We start from the raw sequence: 21,792 nt of genomic DNA, 5'->3' as shown, positions 1-21,792 counted from the left end.
TTTAATGGTGAAGGTGAAGGGGCAGGTGGAGAAAAGACTAAATTAGAATCCGAAACCTGTGGTTTGGTTCTTGGCTCCCAGCTTTGTGATGCTGGCTAGATAAGCCAAAGTCTTTTCATCATTCAAAAAAGACAACAATCTCTTCTGTCTACTTCATGAGTTTGTTGTGAGGGTGAAAGCTGACAGCTTTACTACAATATCAGAATTAAATTTCATGTATGACTACTTAAACTCATCGCCCCTGGAAAAAAAAGATCATTAAAAGTATCATCCTGGAAAGTGGGAAAATCACGGTCCATTTTTGCAATGTCAAAGTCGCAATTACAACATAGGCCCATCCTGTTTTTTCCTATACCTTTACATTAGTAGGCATCAATTTACAGAAAAGGAGAACTTTGTTCACTCTTGGATACTTAGAACTCCCTTTAGAGTCATTATCTTCCAAGTTGGCAAGATCCCTACTCGCTAGAAACAATGTTGGCTTGTGCTGGGTGTTTGGCAGCTGACATTTTAACGAATGAAGGTATTAAACCATGTATTGAGTTTCAGAAAGGACTTTACCTGCCATTTTTTCCCAGATGTAGATGTACTTTAAAATAAAAAGGAAAAAAAAGTCACTCTAGTAGCTTCACTTTTATGTAAATGCTCTCTTTGCCAAAAGTGTTTGGTTATTTGCCATTGAAAATATAACTGGTTTTAAACTGGAAGGAAAATCCTATAACATGTTGCTTGGGACCTTGGTATTAGATGATCGCTCTGGGGAGGTGACCAGGCCTGGAATACAGGAAGACAATGTCTTGATCAATTTGTATCTGGTTTGTAGTGTATACCACCTGAGTGTGTATTTATATGGGTGATATATCTTTAAAAACCAAATCTCGGGCCTCCCTGGTGGCGCAGTGGTTGAGAGTCCGCCTGCCGATGCAGGGGATACGGGTTCGTGCCCCGGTCTGGGAGGATCCCACATGCCGCGGAGCGGCTGGGCCAGTGAGCCATGGCCGCTGGGCCTGCGCATCCGGAGCCTGTGGTCCGCAACGGGAGAGGCCACAACAGTGAGAGGCCCGCATACCGCAAAAAGAAAAAAAAAAAAAAAAACCAAATCTCTCACTTTCATGTTTGTTTTATCAGTGCTCAGCACAGTATACAATCAACATTCTAAACATTTTGATAAGTGGATAATTAAAAAAATATTTATGATAATTCATATTTATAATTTAACTTGATGATTTAGAATAATTTAACGAACGCCCATTCAGATAATGAGAAAAACTCTAGATAGGTATTTGGAAAGACATCGTATGATGAATGCCCAAAAGCACTGGTTATCTCTTGGAAAGATGTAGAATGGGGTATTAGGACTCATTTCAAAGAAATATGCCAAGTATTAGAAACCCCAACCATGTTAGGTCAATTTAAGACACGCGAGATTAGAAGACTGTATGTTCAGTAATGCCTCACATTGTGCAGTAGAACTGTATTTTTAACATTCATGAGTCATTTCCTTTTTCGCTGACCTTGCTTCTTTTTCCTCCTCTGAAGTAGCTATCATTGCTTACCTCCAGAATCATTGTCATGGATTTGACTTTAGAAGCCTTTTACAACTGGGTTCCATGAGAGAATCAGCACTAATCTCTTAAGGATATGATTCTTAAAATGTGGTGCATGGACCAGCAGCACCAGCATCACCAGGGAACGTACTAGAAATGAAAATTCTCAGACCCCAACTCAGATATTCCGAATCAGAAACCCCTAGGGTGGGCCCCAGCAAGCTGTAGTTTAACAAACCCTCCAGGTAATGCTGATGTATGCTCAAGTTTAAGAACCACTGGCCTAAAATGACCACAGTTAATGATCTGGTGCTCAGAATTGCAGGTCCAGGGCTTCCCTGGTGGCGCAGTGGTTGGGAGTCTGCCTGCCGATGCAGGGGACATGGGTTTGTGCCCCGGTCCGGGAAGATCCCACATGCCGCAGAGTGGCTAGGCCCGTGAGCTGTGGCGGCTGGGCCTGCGCGTCCGGAGCCTGTGCTCCGCAGGGGGAGAGGCCACGACAGTGACAGTGCTGGTATGTCTAGATGAGAAACACCTGAAGAGAGTTTAAAAAAAAAAAATACAGGTTCTGGGGAATCCTCCCTTACTTATTCACTCATTCAGTGGGTTTAGAATGGGGCTTTGTAATCTGGATTTTAATTAATTAATTAATAATTTATTTATTTATGGCTGTGTTGGGTCTTCGTTTCTGTGTGAGGGCTTTCTCTAGTTGCGGCAAGTGGGGGCCACTCTTCATCGCGGTGCGCGGGCCTCTCTTGTTGCGGAGCACAGGCTCCAGACGCGCAGGCTCAGTAATTATGGCTCACGAGCCTAGTTGCTCTGCGGCATGTGGGATCTTCCCAGACCAGGGCTCGAACCCGTGTCCCCTGCATTGGCAGGCAGATTCTCGACCACTGTGCCACCAGGGAAGCCCTGTAATCTGGATTTTAGAACAGATTCCCTTGGTTAATCCAACCTGCACAAGTATAGGAATAAAGGGTCTGGATGGTCTCTGAGCTCCTTGTCAGTCAAGAGATGTTGTCCTCTTTCAATCATTGGAGATCATTATGCCCTTCCTTCCCCCTTAACTTCTGCTGGAGGCAGCATCATCTCAAACAAATGAACAGGTCCCAGCCCTGCTCACAGTGAGTAAATCATGGCTGAGGGATAGAGCCTAAGTATTGGCATTTTTAAAATCTCCCCAAGTGATGCTAATGTCAGCAAAGAGAATGTAAGTAGAAGACCAGGCAATGTGGACACCATGCCATGTGTGAGCCGCAGTTGAGTATGAGACTTACAAGAATTTGGTCAGAGGCCATGGCTCTGCTAATCCCATAGTCTTTAGACTCAGAAGCAGAGTCACCTGCCAATCAAGCTCATCCAAGCAGATGTTCCTTTGAGGGAGTTGACCACATCAGCTCCTGCTGTGGCAGCAGAGTCTCCTTAAAGCCGTGTTCTGCAGAGAAGCCCTGACAACTACTGTTCCTATAGCTACACTGGTTTCTTCCCACCTAAGTTTTGGCTGTTACACTTTTCTTTGGATTCTGTGGGATACTCTAGTATCCTTCCAATGAGTCCTCATTTCTTCTTGAGTAAGTTAAATTTGGTTTCTTTAGCTTGCAGCCCAAAGAACTTGCATTAACACATTCTGCCACTAATTGATGATGTGACCCTGGGCAAGTCCTCTTGCATCTTTAGGTCTCGGTTTGCTTCAACTGTAAAGTGAGGCTAGTGATCCAGACACACATTTTTAACCACCTATAAAACAAGACGTTTTCCTTTTTCTTTTTTTTTTAAATTTATTTATTTTTGGCTGCGTTGGGTCTTCATTGCTGTGTACGGGCTTTCTCTAGTTGCAGCGAGTGGGGGCTACTCTTCATTGTGGTGTGCAGGCTTCTCATTGCGGTGGCTTCTCTTGTTGCGGAGCACGGGCTCTAGGCACACGGGTTTCAGTAGTTGTAGCACGCAAGCTCTAGAGCGCAGGCTCAGTAGTTGTGGTGCACGGGCTTAGTTGCTCCATGGCATGTGAGATCTTCCCAGACCAGGGCTCGAACCCATGTCCCCCGCATTGGGAGGCAGATCTTTACCACTGTACTACCACGGAAGCCCCAAGACTTTTTATTAAAAATAATGGGTTGCAGGAAACTTGAATAAGTAAAATGAATGAAAGGGATGAATGGTTTTCCCAGTTCAAATCTTTCCTCTCTGATTAAACGTGTTTCATTCCGAGTGGAGCCTCAGCAAACCTCTGAGAAGGGCTAAGTTTCCTTGCAGCACTTGATCTTAAAGTGCTATCTTTCTATAGTTTTGTGAATCTTGATTCAGAGTCCTGAGCCCAGAAACAACTGGAGTTTTCTGTTTTAGAGCCATATATTGCTAGATGTAAAAGGCCTCGTGTAATGATACTTAATGGAACATACAAAATGGTAAATGTCATGCAAACTTAAATGTAAAAACTGCTTCTCCAGAAGGCCTTTCAAAAGAAAACTGATTGAATAATCTATTATTATTTAGTTACAGGAAATGCTATCTAAAAATAGGAATCCTATTATTCTGGAATGTTTGGTCACCTGTCAAGTGTTGTCTCTGAAGTCTTTTAGGCATATAGAGTTAAAACCCATGAAAAGGTCACGACAGCTCTCAGTTTCCAAATAAAATTGCTTGGAAGCACACTTTAGTAGGAAGTTGGATTTTGGGAAGCCTGCTGTGAAAGTTAGCAAATGAAATGCAAAATGTGTGAAGTTTTCAGTTTTAGAAAAAGTACTGATTTTAAAAGATTGTGGCATTTTTGCTTTATCAAATGAACCTCTTTTGGTGGACTTAAATATATCTCTTGCATTTTCTGAGGCTTACATGAAAAATCTTCAAAATATTGTTCCATCAAAATCTGCCCCCACTGCTAAAAAGTTAGAGGTCACAGTTTAGGTTATTTCTAGTGGCATCTCTGCATGAAATTTCTGTATGCTACTCTAGGCACAGGCTCCACTGCAAAAAGGAATATGTATAAACATAATAATGCTTATGGTGAAAACACTACATGTAAAAGTATCTGTTGGACAATCTTATAACTTTAGCCCATTAAAACCCCACAATTCTTCCCTGCCAACCTATTCCCCACCTACTGCAATCTCATCTTTCCCCAGTTCTCTACTAGAATTGCTCTTAGAGAAGATTTGAAATGATCTAATAGTCTACCCAATGGACATGACATTCTTTCCTTACAACTGACTCATCTGCTGTATGCTGTGCTAATGTATGCATTGATGCTGGTCATTTTCTATTTCTTGAAACTATCTACCACCCTTGACATTGGTTACTCTGCATCTTCTGACTCCTATTCCCCTTCTGTGAATGTTTTTTCTCTATCTCATTAGTGTATTCTCTCTCCTCAGCCCTCCCTGTACATGTTGGTACCTCCTGGCATTCTATCTGTGGACACTGCTTTAAACATGCTCTTGCTCCTCGGGGAAGTCTACCAAATGCCAAAATCCATCCCTCCTGAATTTCAGAATCCAATATCCAATACATTGCTGGATATCTTCACCTAGATGAGCATAAGCATCTCAAAATCGGCATACCAAAAGGAAAGGTGGTATTCATTAACAGAATGGTCTCTGGCATCAGAATGTCTGGCCATAAATCCCCACTCAGCACGTATTATAGATATGACCTTTGGCAAGTTTCTTAACATCCCTGGATCTTAGTTTCCTTGGCTCTAAAAAGTTTCGAGGATTAAATGGAACAGCATACGAAAAAGAATTTTGCAAGTATATGGCACACACAAAGCTTTAAATAAAACTTAGCTATAATTAACCATATTTATTTGGAAACTGATAATTCTTCTAAATTACAAACCTATTTCTCATGTTTGTTCACCTCCATGACAATCAATCATCCAGTTCTATAAACTTTAAATTTAAATGTTTTCAAATCTATTCCCTTTCTGTGTCACCATTAACATAGCCCTAGTTCATGTCTTTTTTGTGGTTTCATCTAATCTATCTATCTATCTACCTACCTATTTATCTATATCTCTTTCTCTCTGCATGTGGCTTATCCTTAGAAAACAGGGGTTTAAGGGTAAAGAGAGAGATAGAGATGGAATGAAGAGAAGGGGAGGGGGAGAGAAGAGAAAGGAGAGGGTTGTTATTTACCTTGAAAAATCTAGGACATGTTCTTAAAAGAGTTCTATGATATTGGTTAAAATGTAAAAAGGGAAAAACCTATTAATAAGAATACTTGGACATGGTGCCAGTACTTAAGGAGGTTGGCAAGCTAATGCTAATTGAAAAGAGCCATAGAACTATACTGTTGATGTAACTGTTAATAACCCCTCATTCCTCTAGGGCTGTTTAATAAAAATGCAGTGTTTTTATGTACATCCTAAACATTGCTTTATTGAGGAACTTAAAAGCTAGTTAATAACAGTATTCTTAGGGTTTAGGTGGAAGACTACAATAATGGCATATTTGAAAAGAAAAATTACATAGTAAACACAGTCACACACTGGAGGTGAATTTAAAGATCAGATTTGGAATTCTAAGCAATCTAATGCTGGCAGTACTCAAGGTTACACTGTCTAGTAAAGTTTAGTGAACACAAGGAAACATTCAAATGAACAATATCTTTAATATTTTAACCATTGTGGGCCTACTTTCTTGTGTTTTCCTGATATGTACACAAATGAGAAATGGATACCATTCTTTCAAAAATTAAGAAGGCTTAAAATCATACTTGAAAACTGGGATAAAAAATAAAATAAAACATACTAATTTTCTTACAGGCTATTTTTTTTTCTAAAATTAAAATTGGGGACTATATTCACATTTTGCAACTTCTGCACACGTTCTCTATCTCATATAATCAACCAAATTAGAGTTATGAAAGACATTTCTAGATTTCTAATGTGGTATCTTTATCTGAGTTGTATTAGTGTGAAATCTTTTGGGTGACTTTCAGTATTGTAACCAAGTTGCTATATAGTACTATCATTAATTGTACTTTATTTATTAGTATTTTTAAAAATCAATTAATTTATTTATTTATTTATTTTTGGCTGCATTGGGTCTTCGTTGCTGTGAGTGGGCTTTCTCTAGTTGCGGCACGTGGGCTTCTCACTGCGGTGGCTTCTCTTGTTGCGGAGCACTGGATCTAGGCCTGTGGGCTTCAGTAGTTGTGGCATGCAGACTCAGCAGTTGTGGCTCATGGGCTCTAGAGCACAGGCTCAGGAGTTGTGGTGCACGGGCTTAGTTGCTCCACGGCATGTGGGATCTTCCTGGATGAGGACTTGAACTCATGTCCCCTGCATTGGCAGGTGGATTCTTAAGCACTGCGCCACCAGTGAAGTCCCTAATTACTTTAAAAAAATAAAATGTCTTGCAACATTTATCACAATCTTTTAGTTACCACAGAGAGAACACATGATCAATCCCTTTATGAATATAAGTAACACAAAGTGCAGCTTCCAAATGGTGACCTTCATACAACAAATTGAGATTAAATGTTGAACATAATGTGTGGGACTCAACAATAATTTCTGATTTTTAGGTTATTTTTGCTACCTTGGGGTTTAAATACAAATAACTTTTCTATCTTGCTCTCTCTTATTTGTTGTTCCCTAATCTTAGAGTACTCCTTCCCAAGGTGTAGCACTAAAATAGCTTTGTTAATGTTCAACCAAAGCATCAATTTGTCTGCAAAAGGACATGTTAAATCAGAGTTTTAGTTGTAAATTTACAATTTAATGTAGTGCTGCTTTCCATTTTAAGAAAGGCAGAATTAAATGGGGTGGGTATTATTATACCGTGTGTTTTATCCTCCTTTTTGAAGAATGAATAGGACTAAATGGAGAGGTTAAATAAAATATAAATACAGTGATCAAATTCTTTTTTTTTTTTTTTTTTTTTTTTTTTTTGTGGTACGCGGGCCTCTCACTGTTGTGGCCTCTCCCGCTGTGGAGCACAGGCTCCAGACGCACAGGCTCAGCGGCCATGGCCCACGGGCTCAGCCGCTCCGCGGCATGTGGGATCCTCCCGGACGGCAGGCGGACTCTCAACCACTGTGCCACCAGGGAAGCCCCCAGTGATCAAATTCTTTTTTTTTTTTTTTTTTTTTTTTGCGGTATGCGGGCCTCTCACTGTTGTGGCCTCCCCCGTTGCGGAGCACAGGCTCCGGACGCGCAGGCTCCGGACGCGCAGGCTCAGCGGCCATGGCTCACGGGCCCAGCCGCTCCGCGGCACATGGGATCCTCCCAGACCGGGGCACGAACCCGTATCCCCTGCATCGGCAGGCGGACTCCCAACCACTTGCACCACCAGGGAGGCCCTCAAATTCTTAAAGCCAAGAATTTATGACACTAAGTGGTAAAGAATAATATGACATGTCCCGCTTCTGGAATGAATTTTAATTGGGTTAGGAAAGAGACCATACCAAGACAAAGGTGTTTTTTTCTAAGTGTGTGACAGGTAGGAAAATGTAGTATAATCTATGACTGAAAATAGGCCCATGAAACACTAGCAATGAACTCAATGTGAAATCTTTTCTATGGTAGAGTATGATTCTCATATGTAAAATCATTATAAAAATTAAAATGTGGTGGGAAACCGGAAGCTTTCTTGCTAAGGTCAGGAACAAGGTAAGGATGTCTCCACTTAGCACACCTTTTCACCATCTTGCTGGAAGTCCTAGCTAATGTGACAAGATAAGAAAAAGAAATAAAAGGTATACAGATTGGGAAAAAAGAAATAAAACTGTCTTTGCAAAAGACATAATTGTCTACGTAGACAATCCAAAAGAATCCACAGCAAAACAAAACAAAACAAAAAACTGTAACTAGCAAGCAAGAATAGCAAGGTAGTAGGATACAAGGTTAACATACAAAAGTCAATTGCTTTCCTATATACCAGCTATGAACAAGTGAAATCTGAAATAAAAACACAACACCATTTATATTAGCACCCCCCCAAAAATGACATGCTTATGAATAAATCTAATAAAATATGCTCAATATCCATGTGAGGAAAACTACAAAACTCTGATGAAAGAAATTAAAGGAGAACTGAATAAATGAGATATTCCATAATCATTAAGAAGAGTCAATATCATCAAGATGTCAATTCTTCTCAATTTAATCAATAGATTCAACGCAGTCTCAACCAAAGTCCTAGCAAGGTATTTTGCAGATATTGATGAATTGATTCTAAGGTTTATATGAAGAAGTAAAAGACCTCTTATATGGGAGGTAAAAGAATAGACAGTATTGAAGGAGGACTGACACTACTTGACTTCAAGACTTACTGTAAAGTTACAGTAATCAAGACAATGTGGAATTGACAAAAGAATACACACATATATAGATCAATGGAACAGAACAGAGAGCCCATAAATAGAGACCATGAATATAATCATCTGATCTTTGACAAAGAATCAAAGGCAATACAATGAAGAAGATGGACTTTTCAACAAATGGTACTGGAACACATGCAAAAAAATGAATCTAGACACAGACTTTAAAATCTGTATTTGTCATCTGGGCTGTCATAACTGAATTTCACAGACTGGGTGGCTGCTAGTCCAAGATCAAAGTGTTGGCAGATTTAAGTTCTCTGAAGGCCTCTCTCCTGGGCTTGCTGAGCACTACCTTCTTGTTGTGTCTTCATATGGCCTTTTATCTGTTAGTGCACATCTTTTCTTATAAGGGTACCATTTCTGTTGGATTAGGGCCCCATCCTTATGACTTCATTTAACCTTAATTATGTCCTTGAAGACCCTCTATCTAAATACAGCCACCTTGAGGGTTAGGGTTTCAACCTATAAATTTGGGAAAGACACAATTCACTCCATAACACACCCTTTACAAAAATTAACTCAAAATGGATCATTGACCTAAATTTAATGCAAAACTATAAAACTTCTAGAAGATAACAGAAGAAAATTTAGATGACTTTGGGTATGAAAATGACTTTTTAGATATAACACCCAAGGTATGTTTATAAAAGGAATAACTGATAAGCTGGACTTCATTAAAATGAAAAAAAATCTGCTCTACAAAAACAATGTCAAGAGAAGAGAATGAGACAAGCCACAGACTTAGAAAAATACTTGCAAAAGATGTATCTGAAAAAGAACTGATATTCAAAATAAACAAGTCTTAAAACTTAACAGTAAGAAAATTAGCAACAGTAAGAAAATGGACGAAGGAACTGAAGAGACACCTCGCCAAAGAAGATATATATATAGTGAATAGCATATGAAAATATTCTCAATATTACATGTCATTAGAGAGTTTCAAATTAAAACATCAATTAGATGCCATTACACACCTATTAGAATGGCTAAAAGTACAAAACACTGACAATACAAAATGCTGACAGGCTGTGGAGCAACGGGAACTCTCATTCATTGCTGGTGGGATTGCAAAATGGTACAGCCACTTTAGATGATAGTTTGGTGACTTCCTACAAACCTAAACATACTCTTACAATATGATCCAGCAGTTGTCCTCCTTGGTATTTACTTACCAAAATGAGTTCAAAACTTATATCCACACAAAAATGTACACACAGATGTAGCAGCTTAATTCCTAATTGCCAAAACTGAGAAGTAATCAAGATGTCCTTCACTAAGTGAATGGACAAATAACTGTGTCACACCTAGACAATGGAATATTACTCAGTGCTTATAGAAATGGGCTATCAAGCCATGAAAAGACATCCAGGAATCCTAAATGCATATTACTAAGTGAATTATACCAATCTGAAAAGGTTACACGTTGTATGATTCCAACTATAGTCTGGAAAAGGAAAACCTATGGAGACAGTAAAAAGATCAGTGCATGTCAGGGGTTAGGGGAGAAGGAGTAATAAATAGGTGGAGCACTAAGGATTTGGGACAGTGAAACTATTCTGTATGATATTATAATGGCGGATGCATGTCATTATACATCTGTCAAAACTCACAGAATGTACTACACCAAGAGTTATCCCTAATGCAAATTATGGACTTAGGGGGATCATCATGGGTCAGTGTAGGTTCATCAGTCACAGCAATACCATTCTGATGCTGGATGTTGATAATGGGGGAAGTGACTATATGGAAACTCTCTGCACTTTCTACTCAATTTTGCTGTGAACCTACAATTGTTCTAAAAAATTGTTTATTTAAAAAAATAATAAAATGTCATAGAAACTGTCCCTTCTTTAGCAAACATTGAACACCTACTATATGCCAGACTCAAGTTACATGAGACTAGTAGACAAAGACGAATTAGACTATATCTTTATCCTCAAGGAATCCAAACTCTGTTAGGTTAAAAAAAAAAAAAAAGCCAACCACTGGTTACCACACCAAGTCAAAGTCCTGTACTGTATGTTCTTATAAGGTTGCTAGCAGTGACAGCAATCAGTGGCATCAATCAGTCTGCCGGAATAAGTGAAGATTATTTGTTAATCATTTTCACTCATCTACCACTTCTTAAATATTTAAAAGAAATCTTCAAAGTTAATAAATATCTGAAGGTCTTTCAGACAGAGAAAACAGTATGCTCTAAGAGTCAAGACTGAAAATAAGACAGTATATTTTAATAATTATTACTTCCATGGATATAATTTGGATGTACAAATACTACTGGTGAAGATGTTAATGATAATAATAATGCAATACGTCAAGTGCTTTCTATGGGTCAAGCATCATAGTCTGTACTTAGGTTAATTCTCATACCATCCCTACAAAAACTATTATATCATTTTTATCAATAAGGAACTCAGGGCAGAGAGGTTACATGGCTTTCCCAAGCTCACGTAAGTACTATGTAATGTAGCTGGAATTCAACCTTAGGTCCCTCTAAATTCTAAATCTGTGCTCTTTCATATACATTTGCTCCGGGGGAGACAATGTTCAGGGTGTCATGGCCTTAAATTTGTTTTGTGGAATTTGATTTTCTTTTTGTATCAGTGCAAGAGTTTTCTATTGTCCTCTGCTGTTCTACTGAAGAATCAGACCAGGAACACCAGTTCTCAGTAAATAAACTCTCACTGAACAGGAAAAACAGTATCCTAAATGAAAAGTATTCATCAAAGATGTCTGAAATTGCTGAAAAATGAAGAGAAGTATCAGGAAATGGTCACCTGTGTTGCACAAACACAAAAATATACTTATGTTTAAATAAGTCGTGACTGGATGTTAATAAGTGGCTAAATGACAAGTTGTAAAAGTTATTGCATCTCACAATTCAATACTTTGCAAACTTTTTTTCCCCTTTTAAATTAAATATCTTTGGTGATACTACAAGCAAATGGTATGAATTCTTTGTCACAAAGCTGGTTGTGAAGAATTCATCCCTCTTCAGACAAGAAATGTGTTAAAAAGCACCCTTTCTGTTTCTTAAATAGAAGGAAAACAGACCAAACTCTTCAGGTTCAAACAAGAAGTACTAGTTGAATTTGTGAAGATAATTTTCTTGCAGTGACTGATTTAGTAGTGTCAAGGATAATACAGTTTTTATGGCCAAAAGAAGACTGTGATCTAATTTTGCAGAAATTCCTATGTCATTTGCACTGCTACCACTTTTAATATTAGCGTTTTCATTTAAATTAGCTTAAAAAAATTCAATGCGCTGCTTTACTGATGCTACAGCTCAACACTCAGATTGGTCTTCTGCATTAAATTTTCTGGTGCCAACGTTATGTTTTAAATCATGTTATCATTACTAAGTCAACTAAAGAGTTATTTTTGCAGACAATTATAGGCTAGAATTGCTGGGTATAATTTCTTCCACACAGTAAGAACTATTCCTTTTAACAATAGATGTTGTAAACTTAATTAGAATGGTATGGCTGTTTCCATGATGAATTTCAGCAAGGGATAGTTTTCAAGTATCTAGATCCTTGAAAAAGAAAACATAACTTCTTTTTTTTTTCTCTCTTGTACATGCCACATGGTCAACTAGACTCCAAATTATGAACTGATTTCCCCAAAGCCAGCAACTGCTTAGTCTCTTTAATTTTGAGGTCTAAAATAGTTTTAAAACAATGGAAATAAGAAGTGTGCCAGCTGGCTCTGTAATGATAGCTTTAGGAGTGTGGTCTAGGTAACAAGTCATGTACCCTCCCCCCCACCTCTTCAAAGCTATGGTTAGCTTTTGTAAACATTTCAACTGGCGGGAGAACAAATTCATGGACATCAACCTCTGTCATTCTTGATTCTACTTCACCTACTTTTCAGATCAGACCACAGTGGCAAAAGTTTAGAAAAGGAAGTCAGGTTCTATCTTCTGAAAATTCTACTGAACTTTAGCTACCTGTCTTTTCCCAGAGGGCTCTCCTGTGTTGTTTGTTCTCCTGTCCTTGACTGTTCAGGTATTGTGCTCCATACCAGCAAACAGTTCTTGGAATCAGACTGTGAACACCTGCTTCTAAGTTTCTGTTAAATAATCCCTGGAAAACCTTGTGACCAGCATGCTTCCTGCACAATTAAAGGAAACTGAAGGGCTATCAGTCATGGTTCTCCACCCCGATGTCATATTCGCCATCATATAAAGATGTACACAGGTGGTGAAACAGCCAAAAGAGCATGGCATCTCCAACATTGGTAAAACCACCACCTGATGGATGAGTTCAGTTATCTGTAGAAAACTCCTTAAAAACACACACTGATCTGGCAGGAGCAGCAAGAGAGTAACTCTCAACTCTAGCTTAATTGATTTTATTCACATCTCAATTAGCAGCATGACAAGAGAAGTGGGAGGGTCAGTGCAGAAAACAGAGAAATATGGGCTTAATATTTTTAGAATTGGGAGTATTGTTCCTCTTCCAGGTAGGAGGAGGCCTGACTAGAGTACTTTCTTTTATCTCTATGAAAATGGAGGCATGAGTTCACAAGCCTTTCATAGTTGAAGAAAAGTCAACTAACGGCTAAGTAAGTCAACTTAACTTACAGGTAAGTCAACTTACCCTGCTTGAGTGTAAGCGTGTGGCTCACACAGTATTATGTCAGGTACTACTTTTTGTCCATCTGCAAAGATGCAATTTTGCAATTATTTGTGTATTTTTTTAGGGACATTTATCTCTTCCACTACTCAGGAAGACAAGAACCAAGGACGATATCTATTTTTGCTAAAATTGTATGCCAAGTACATAGGTCAGTGCCTTGAATGCATGAATAAGTATATTAATTAATACACCTATTATTTGGAAAAATTACCATAATCAGAGAATTTACTGACCCAAATGCTTGCATTTAAGGCTCCTTGGCAGTTATAATTCTCCCTTTTAGTTAATACAATGAAATATTTTTATCTGTCAGCGTTGTTGGTGCTCAGTTAATGAGAAACATTCCCCGAGTCTGATTATATTTAAGTGCACTGCTAAGACGGGGTTTTGCCAACTTCAGAATGAGAAAATGACATTAGACTTACATTGACTTCACCAATATCCCTACCTGGGGTCCTGTCTTAGTGGCCAACCTGTTCCAGATGGTTTTTATGTTGCCCCTTCCTTTCAAGGCAACATCATGAACAGTATCCACATTTCAGAGTGACAGTTAATACTATTCAAATCATATGCAGACATCTATAAATATCTCCCTTGGATATCCCATGGTGAATGTAAAATTAAATACTCAATTCTTTCAATACTTTCTTCTTTAAGTGAATCAATACAGAATTCTATCCAGTTTCCTTATGTCTCCAAAAAGAAAAAATACTTCCCTTACATTTGAAGTATATACTTTAGAAGATACATGTCTATGTGTATATTAAGTGCTTGCTAGTGAAATAAAGATATTGCAAAGCATAATGTAAAATGTCTCAAGGAACACCCATGAGAAAAATGTATTTAGATTTAGTTAGATATAAACGCCACAGACTAAAGGATCTGAATATCTCTTTTTCTTTCTTGCCAAATTCAATTTCAGATTCAGATTAACATTTACTCGGTACCTGCTATGTACTTGGCTCTAAATAATCAATTGTACGTGTATTATTTGTTTAAAACCTAGACACTTTACAGAGGTGGAAACAGAGGCCAGAGAAATTGTTTGACTGGTGAAGGGCAGAAAATAGGTGGAAGAGACAGGATTTGGAACCAGGAACTTTTCCAACCAGGTTAAGCTACATAATCTCTTAGTTTCCTTATCTTTAAATGAGTTGATATTAGTATCTATTCCATTGATACTGTTGAGAAATTTGAAGGATTAAGTGATAGTTAATAAAAGCACTTAGAATGGCCCCTGGCAGATAATCAATGCTAAATAAGAAGAAGCCATTTATCTTTTTAAAATTATTTTTATAGTCTTGAGTCTATGAGTGCATTCACCTAGCGTGCTAATCACTGATCTTTATTTTATTAAAAAATTTTTTTAAATACGATTGAATGTTACTTTCTAGTAACCCACTCAATGTATTATTAATGGTTGATAAAAGTAGGAATGCCTCATAAAAGTTAGAATTTCCTGAGGACTATTCAGTAATTTTTGAAGAAGTTTGATTTACATGCAGTTCTTTGCAAGTTCAAAAGCTCCCATTGTGCACACAGAAACAGATTTTGGGAATTTTACAACCTGGTCAAAAAAGCTTTATCACAGGGCTTCCCTGGTGGCGCAGTGGTTGGGAATCCGCCTGCCGATGCGGGGGACACGGGTTTGTGCCCTGGTCTGGGAGGATCCCACATGCCGTGGAGCGGCTGGGCCCGTGAGCCATGGCCGCTGAGCCTGCGTGTCCGGAGCCTGTGCTATGCAATGGGAGAGGCCACAATGGTGAGAGGCCATCGTACCACAAAAAAAAAAAAAAAAAAAAAAAAGCTTTATCACTGATGTAACATCAGTTTTGCCTTGAATCAGTGATGGTATATATGCTGTTTTTGCTTTTCACTGCAAATTACTATAAGTTTAATTTCCTCATTAGCAATTAAGTTTATTGTGTTCAATTGTCCTTAGAGGGAGTGAATGCATATTTGTAAAACATTCTTATAACATTCTTTTAACTGGACTTTAAAATTTGTAAGAACTGCTGTTTAAATATATTATTATCTATACCCATTTCTAAAACAGATACATATAGTTACCTCAAATATTCTAATACAGTGATTTCTGATTGCTAATGGACTACATCTGAACTTTTACTATTTAAATAATTTGTCATATGGTTGATAAAGCAAATTGGTTACTTTGAAGGTTCAATCACTTTAACTTATGGTTTAAAATCTTAATATAGACAACTATATATATATATATATATATATATATCTTATGATAGAAATTATAGGCAATGTAGGGGTATTTCTCTCCAACTGTTTGTTGTAACCAAGATCTTTCAAATAGGGGTGAGTTGGGTAAGTAGGGTTAGGGTTATTTTGCCCTACTGCGTGCACTGTGGTCAAAAAGTTTGCAGGCTACTTCTCCACTCTTTGCTAAGTTCCTAGTGGTAAATGCTGCATATGACTCTTCAGCCTACATATCCTGAAAATGCCTGGCCCATATTTCCTGCTTAGCATCAGACTTCCTTAATAGACCCTCTCAATTTATTATTTTCCATGTAGTGTTCCATTAGGAATTTACAAAATACAGAGGGAGTATGTGCATCAAGCTTATTGTAAGCCTATTCATCTTCCTTTAATTTTATGGAGTATTTCAGTCTCTTTCCTGAACCCAAATCCTACTTGGACTAGGTTTGACATTATGTTTTCATTTGAGCTTTGGATCCTTAATCTTATTACTTCCTGTTTTCCTGAAACTGGAGTGAATAAGCTACTTACAAGAGCATAAGCTGAATATGTTCAAAGCTGTTTAACTGTATTTACTCTGCTCTTTGGTTGATCCTGCTTCCCCAGTTCCTCATCTTGTAAAAAGTTCAGGTAAATTACAAAGCCCAAAAACTCGGTCCTGAATGGGGCATGTCTTGCTGGGAGATCCCACTCAAAGCTACTCAACTTGATTTGTCTTTTCTGAATGTCAGAGTCAGACACACACACACACTCATAGGCAGTCATCAGTTTGGTGTTCCAGCTTGATGCTTTGTCATTATTTTTAGTTCACACTTGCAAGGATCCTGAGAGAAAGTGAGAAATTATTGCTCCCCATTTTATAGACAAAATGGCTTAGCTGCAAGAGTTAAGCCACTGTATAAAAGGATAGAGCTAATAAATGGAAGAGGCTGGATTCAAATCCAGGTCTAACTGAGTCCAAAGTTCATCTTTTTTGGCCATTAGGCACACTGCCTCCTGCTTTAACAAGGACATACATGGCCTGAGTGTCCCAGTCATTCACAAAGTACAGGTGTGTTTTAGTGTTTTATGTGTTCCCAAAGAAAGCCTTTGTCTTGGCACAGGAGGTATTACCACTGGCTGGGTCAGTAGTTCAGTGGAAGTTCTGGGATTCAAGCAGTCCTGGAGGTGGTGTGTGAAGGAGGCCTAGGGAGTGCTGGAGTGTCCTGGACAGTTGTGCCAAAGGCATGAACATTCCCAGTGTGCTTGCTTTCTCAGCTGCCCAACCCACATCTACCAAAGTTCTTTATTGAAAAAGCATTAAAGCCAATAGATTGTTCTCTGTTTCTAAAGCAACCACACTACTGTAATCTCTTTGTTTTGCAATTGCTCATTCAGTAAACCATTGTTCATTAGACTCCTGGGGGTTTGCAACCCTGGAACAATTGTTTCTCTGTTGATCAGGTCTCATTTGCCATTTTGCAGACAGGCAAGTTTATTTGCTTATAACACATGCAAAATGATTAGCTGTTTACCTGGCAGGTTGACCACGACTATCTACGACTAATGACCATAAATGAATAAATTCAGGGTTTGTTGAAAGAAAAGGACTGGACCATTAGGCATGACTTTAATCACTGATTTTCCCCTGAGACTGACAGTCTTAAACTAAGCGTATCTTTACATGATTATGGGGTGTTTGCTTGGTTTCCTCCATGCAGTGCCTTGGCAGAATCAGACAAACTGGCATTGGATTCCTCTGTCATTTATAACAGTGAATTGTGGCAAGTTTCTCAAACTCTGTGAAATTCAATTTCCTAATGTGCAAAATAAACACGATGACAGTTAAGTCATGGGTTGCTTTGATGATCACATGAGACAATGCATATGAAATAACCAGCACTTATTAGTTTCTCAGTATAGATCAAGTAATCTCTATACCTTTCATGTTTAAACTGTAAGTACTTGAAGATGGGCACTCATTTCTGACACTCATCTTATTATCTATAGCATGTGGATAATATTTACCTTAAATGGGTCCTATGAAGATTAAATAGAATGGTATGTTAGCAGTGTCTAACACACAGTAAGTACATGCTAATCGTTATTTGAGTAGTTTTATATATTTGGGGGAAAAACTCAATAGATGGTTTATACTGATGTTGACAACAGTGACAGCAGTGTTGATGATAAAATAGTCCCTGAAATTATCATTAACTTTTCCACAGTCTGTTTCAGGAAAGTTTATGTAACTTCTCTTTCCTCTTTCCCATATTCAATTATCCTATTGAAGTAACCACAGAACAGTTTCCATATTCTTTCTCTCTTCTCCTCAAATGTATGAACTCTAATCCAAACTTTTCCCTCACGCTTCCTTTTAGGAGCTGGAGTGGTAATTCTTCATCTCTGACTGGTGATTACAGTCAATTCTTGATATCCTTAATTGCCTTGTTTTCTGCTCTACTGCAAATGCAGAAACATTTTCTATTCATTTCCTAAACAGAGTTTTTTTTTAAATTAAATATAGTGTTCAGCAGCACAGTCTATTTCATTTCTCTTCTCCAATAAAGCCTATAATAATCATTATCCTGCTTTAACAGATAAAAAGGAGAGAATATTTACAAACTCCTACTATGTGCCAGACACTCTACCAAGGTCTTTGAGAACATGATTGCATTGTTCCTCCAAGTGCCCTGGGATGTAATTATCATCCCTTTTATTTATTATATTTCTCTGTCAAGTCCTCCGACTGGAAGTTTACTACAGTGATGACCATGCCCTGCTACCTCCCTGAAGATGATTTGACAGACAAGACAGTTTAATCACACTTAAGACATTCTGACAATAAGAGAATAGCACTTTGCATGCCAGGACACTGACAATTGTCTGTCCAACAGTGACAGAAGAAAAATTCTATCCAAACCAAATTGAAAGTTACCTCCTCCTTTCCCCTCTTTTCCATTACATGTGAGGAAGACAAACTAGAACTTGCAACTCCGGCAAACACTAAATAGAACCAAGGTTTACATCATAGGAGGAGCCTGTGGATCTTCACCCTTTCCATACTGGGATCTCCAAGTAGGTTCTTATCAGCCCTGAAGCCTGATACATTGCAAGAGAATCTGAGTCAGTTGGGAACACCGTAATGATTTAAAATGTGACTTGCAGAATCCAGGGACTTGAATTTGATTTATGGCTTTGCCTCTTACTCTCTATGTGATCTTGGGCAAGTTACTTGCCACATATGAGCTCTAGCTTTCACATCTGAAAAATAGGGAAAATTATACCTATCTCACGCAGGGTAAGAAGTTAATGAAAAAACAAAACACATAGGGCACTCAGCATAGTGCTGATATGTTGCAAAATTCCCACACTTGATATTTCTTATCAATAGTAGCTGAGTAGGCTTATTTTATTTTTCAGGAGTAAACTTTTTGTCTTCTCTTCTCCTTGTAACTGAAGACGACTTATCACTCCCTTCCCTACCTCCTCTGTCTCTCTCTCTCTTGTTAAAATGGAGGCAATGCAAAGGATGGTTTATACCTGGAAACTGTATTATTTTGAAATGTCAGTCAGTGATATTTTCTCAGGAGAAATAATTCTTACAAATACTCCCCAAAGAACATTATTTGGGAGGAAAAACAACTGAAGGATGAATTCAGAGTTCTGAGGTGATATTTCTGATGATTAGACTTGTCTTCCCTGTTTATATAATGTTGGGTGAGATTTTCAGACGGCTAGGCATTCCTGGACTTTTGAGTAGGAGATAGCTCTCTGTGATTATCTATAGTGCACTAACTTTCACACACATTTAAATTATTTTCTTCAGAAAGTGGTTTTCTGAACTTTTATGAAAACACTACAGATTTATTTAATACATTTTTACACTTTCACTGGAGACAATTTTGGACACAGACTGCATATTCATTTGATTCCGCAAAGAGTGATTGGGGGTCATTGATTGAGCTGTGTTGGAAGTTATGCCTCTCTTGAAGGTCGCATGTATCACTGAGAGAGGAGTCCAGCTAATCTGCATGCCTGCTATTTGAGGAGTCACTTCGATCTGGAGCTTCCCCTTCCTGGGGCGATTGATTATCACTTTCTTTGTGCATGGGCTGACCCTTGTTAATTCCTACATTGTGAAACTGAAATGAACCATTTGTTTGTTTCCTACCCTCCCACTGCAGGGCTGTTTCTTATTATTTATTAGTAATAGCAAACACATTCTGAGCACTTACTATAGGGCAGAACTTGCTAAATGTTTTTCATTCTGTATCATGCTTTCACATCTCATAAAAACTCTATCCCGACTTTAGAGATGAGAAAACAGAGGCTCAGAGAGGTTAAGTACTTGCTCAGGGTCACATGACTAGGATGTGAACTCAGGTAACGTGCTTTATTCCCAACCCATCTTTGAGTTGCCTTTATGTCACATGACTCCTGGCTGTATGGGAGGTCTTCAGTAAATAGGTGTACCATTAATGCGTAAATCTGAACTTCTCTGAATCTTTATGGTCTCATTTATAAAACAGAGATAATTATATCCCAACTACTCTGGTCATCTTGAACATTAAATGAGTTCATGTACCTGAAGAGGGTTAATGGAGGGCCAGGCATATGATGAGTTAAATTTTATCAGCAAGAACTTTTTTTTAAAGCAAGATACTGGTGTGTTGTGTAACCCTAAGTCTGTCTTTTTAGGCTACGATCACTGGACCCCACCAAAGGATGGTGTAAAAAGGGATTTAACATTGTAGAAGGCATGTGACAGAGAACTTCACCCTGGGGAAATGGGGGGTGGATCCCAAGGGCTGTTATATAGAGGAACAGGTCCAATCTTGGAGCACTCATTTGATTGAGGATTGGCCCAGCTTGAACCTCTTTGTGCGGTTGGAGATAAAGTGGTAGAGAAGGCATCATTAAGGGAATAGATATTCATGGAGTGCCTGCTGTGGGCTGGAATCTCTCATATGCTCATAACAAATCTGGAATGGGGATTAATAGTCCATTTTACAGATGAGGAAACTGTGGTTTCCAAGACCACACAGGCTGTGAGCGGCAAAGGCAGAGTTCTAATTCAGCTGTGTGTTGGGCATCTCTGTTCTTCCCTTTGGAAGGGGGCAGGTCACAGGAAGCTAAAGCAAAGGTCAGCACATTTAGTTCTTGCTTAATTTTTGTTCTGTTTGTTTCCCAATTTCTCACTGGAAAATAGCATTCCTGCAAGTGAAGTCTCAGGAAAGAGTATGGGGGAATGGTCCTGAAGACAGAAAGTGCCACAGTGCTTTGTGAGGAGGGGTGAGAAGGGGAGGAGTTTGTCGACTGACCGACTTATGAATGATTATTCAGGGTTGCTCTCTTGTAACAGGCACTGTGGGAGGCCCAGCAGATGAAGGTGATTTGGGGATCCCTGCCCTTCACACACTCAAGGTTTTGCTACAGAAACAGACAGATGGATAACTTCTGGGCCATACAAAGGAACTGGAAGAGAGATATGCATAAATAAAACTAACCCAGCTTTGGATTCAGAAACACCTGGGTTTTAATCATGACTTGTGACTTTTACTAACAATGTGGACTTTGGCAAAATTCTTAACTTCTCTGAGCCTCATTTTCTTCATCTGTAGAACTGAGAATAATAAACTTACCTCATTGCAGTATAATGAGGCTTCAATAAATCTGAAAGTAGCTGACAATAAATGCTGGGTGTTTTTTTTTTTTCTATCTTTTTTTGTAACCAACATATAGAAAGATAAAAAAAAAATAACAGCATTGTCCATAAATGAACATAGCTTCATTTTCAAATAAGTATTCTGAATTCGGCATTATCACTCTATTTGACATATATGGAAACTGAGGGACAGAGAAGTTAAATTACAGCTAAAAGTGGCCAAGTTGGGGTTTGAATTCAGGTTGTCTCACTCTGCCATCCCTGCATATAATCACACAGTTAGACTCCTGCTCTTGGATTGAGCAAGGAGTTTGGGACCAACAAGGAAAGTGAGCAGGGGCAGGGAAGGGTACTTCAGGCACTAGTGCCTGCATTGCTAGCATGTATCTGAGAAATGGTAGCA

This window comes from Mesoplodon densirostris, chromosome 19 (genome assembly GCF_025265405.1).
Source record: "Mesoplodon densirostris isolate mMesDen1 chromosome 19, mMesDen1 primary haplotype, whole genome shotgun sequence".
NCBI lineage: Eukaryota > Metazoa > Chordata > Mammalia > Artiodactyla > Ziphiidae > Mesoplodon > Mesoplodon densirostris.
This window is presented reverse-complemented; position numbering follows the sequence as displayed.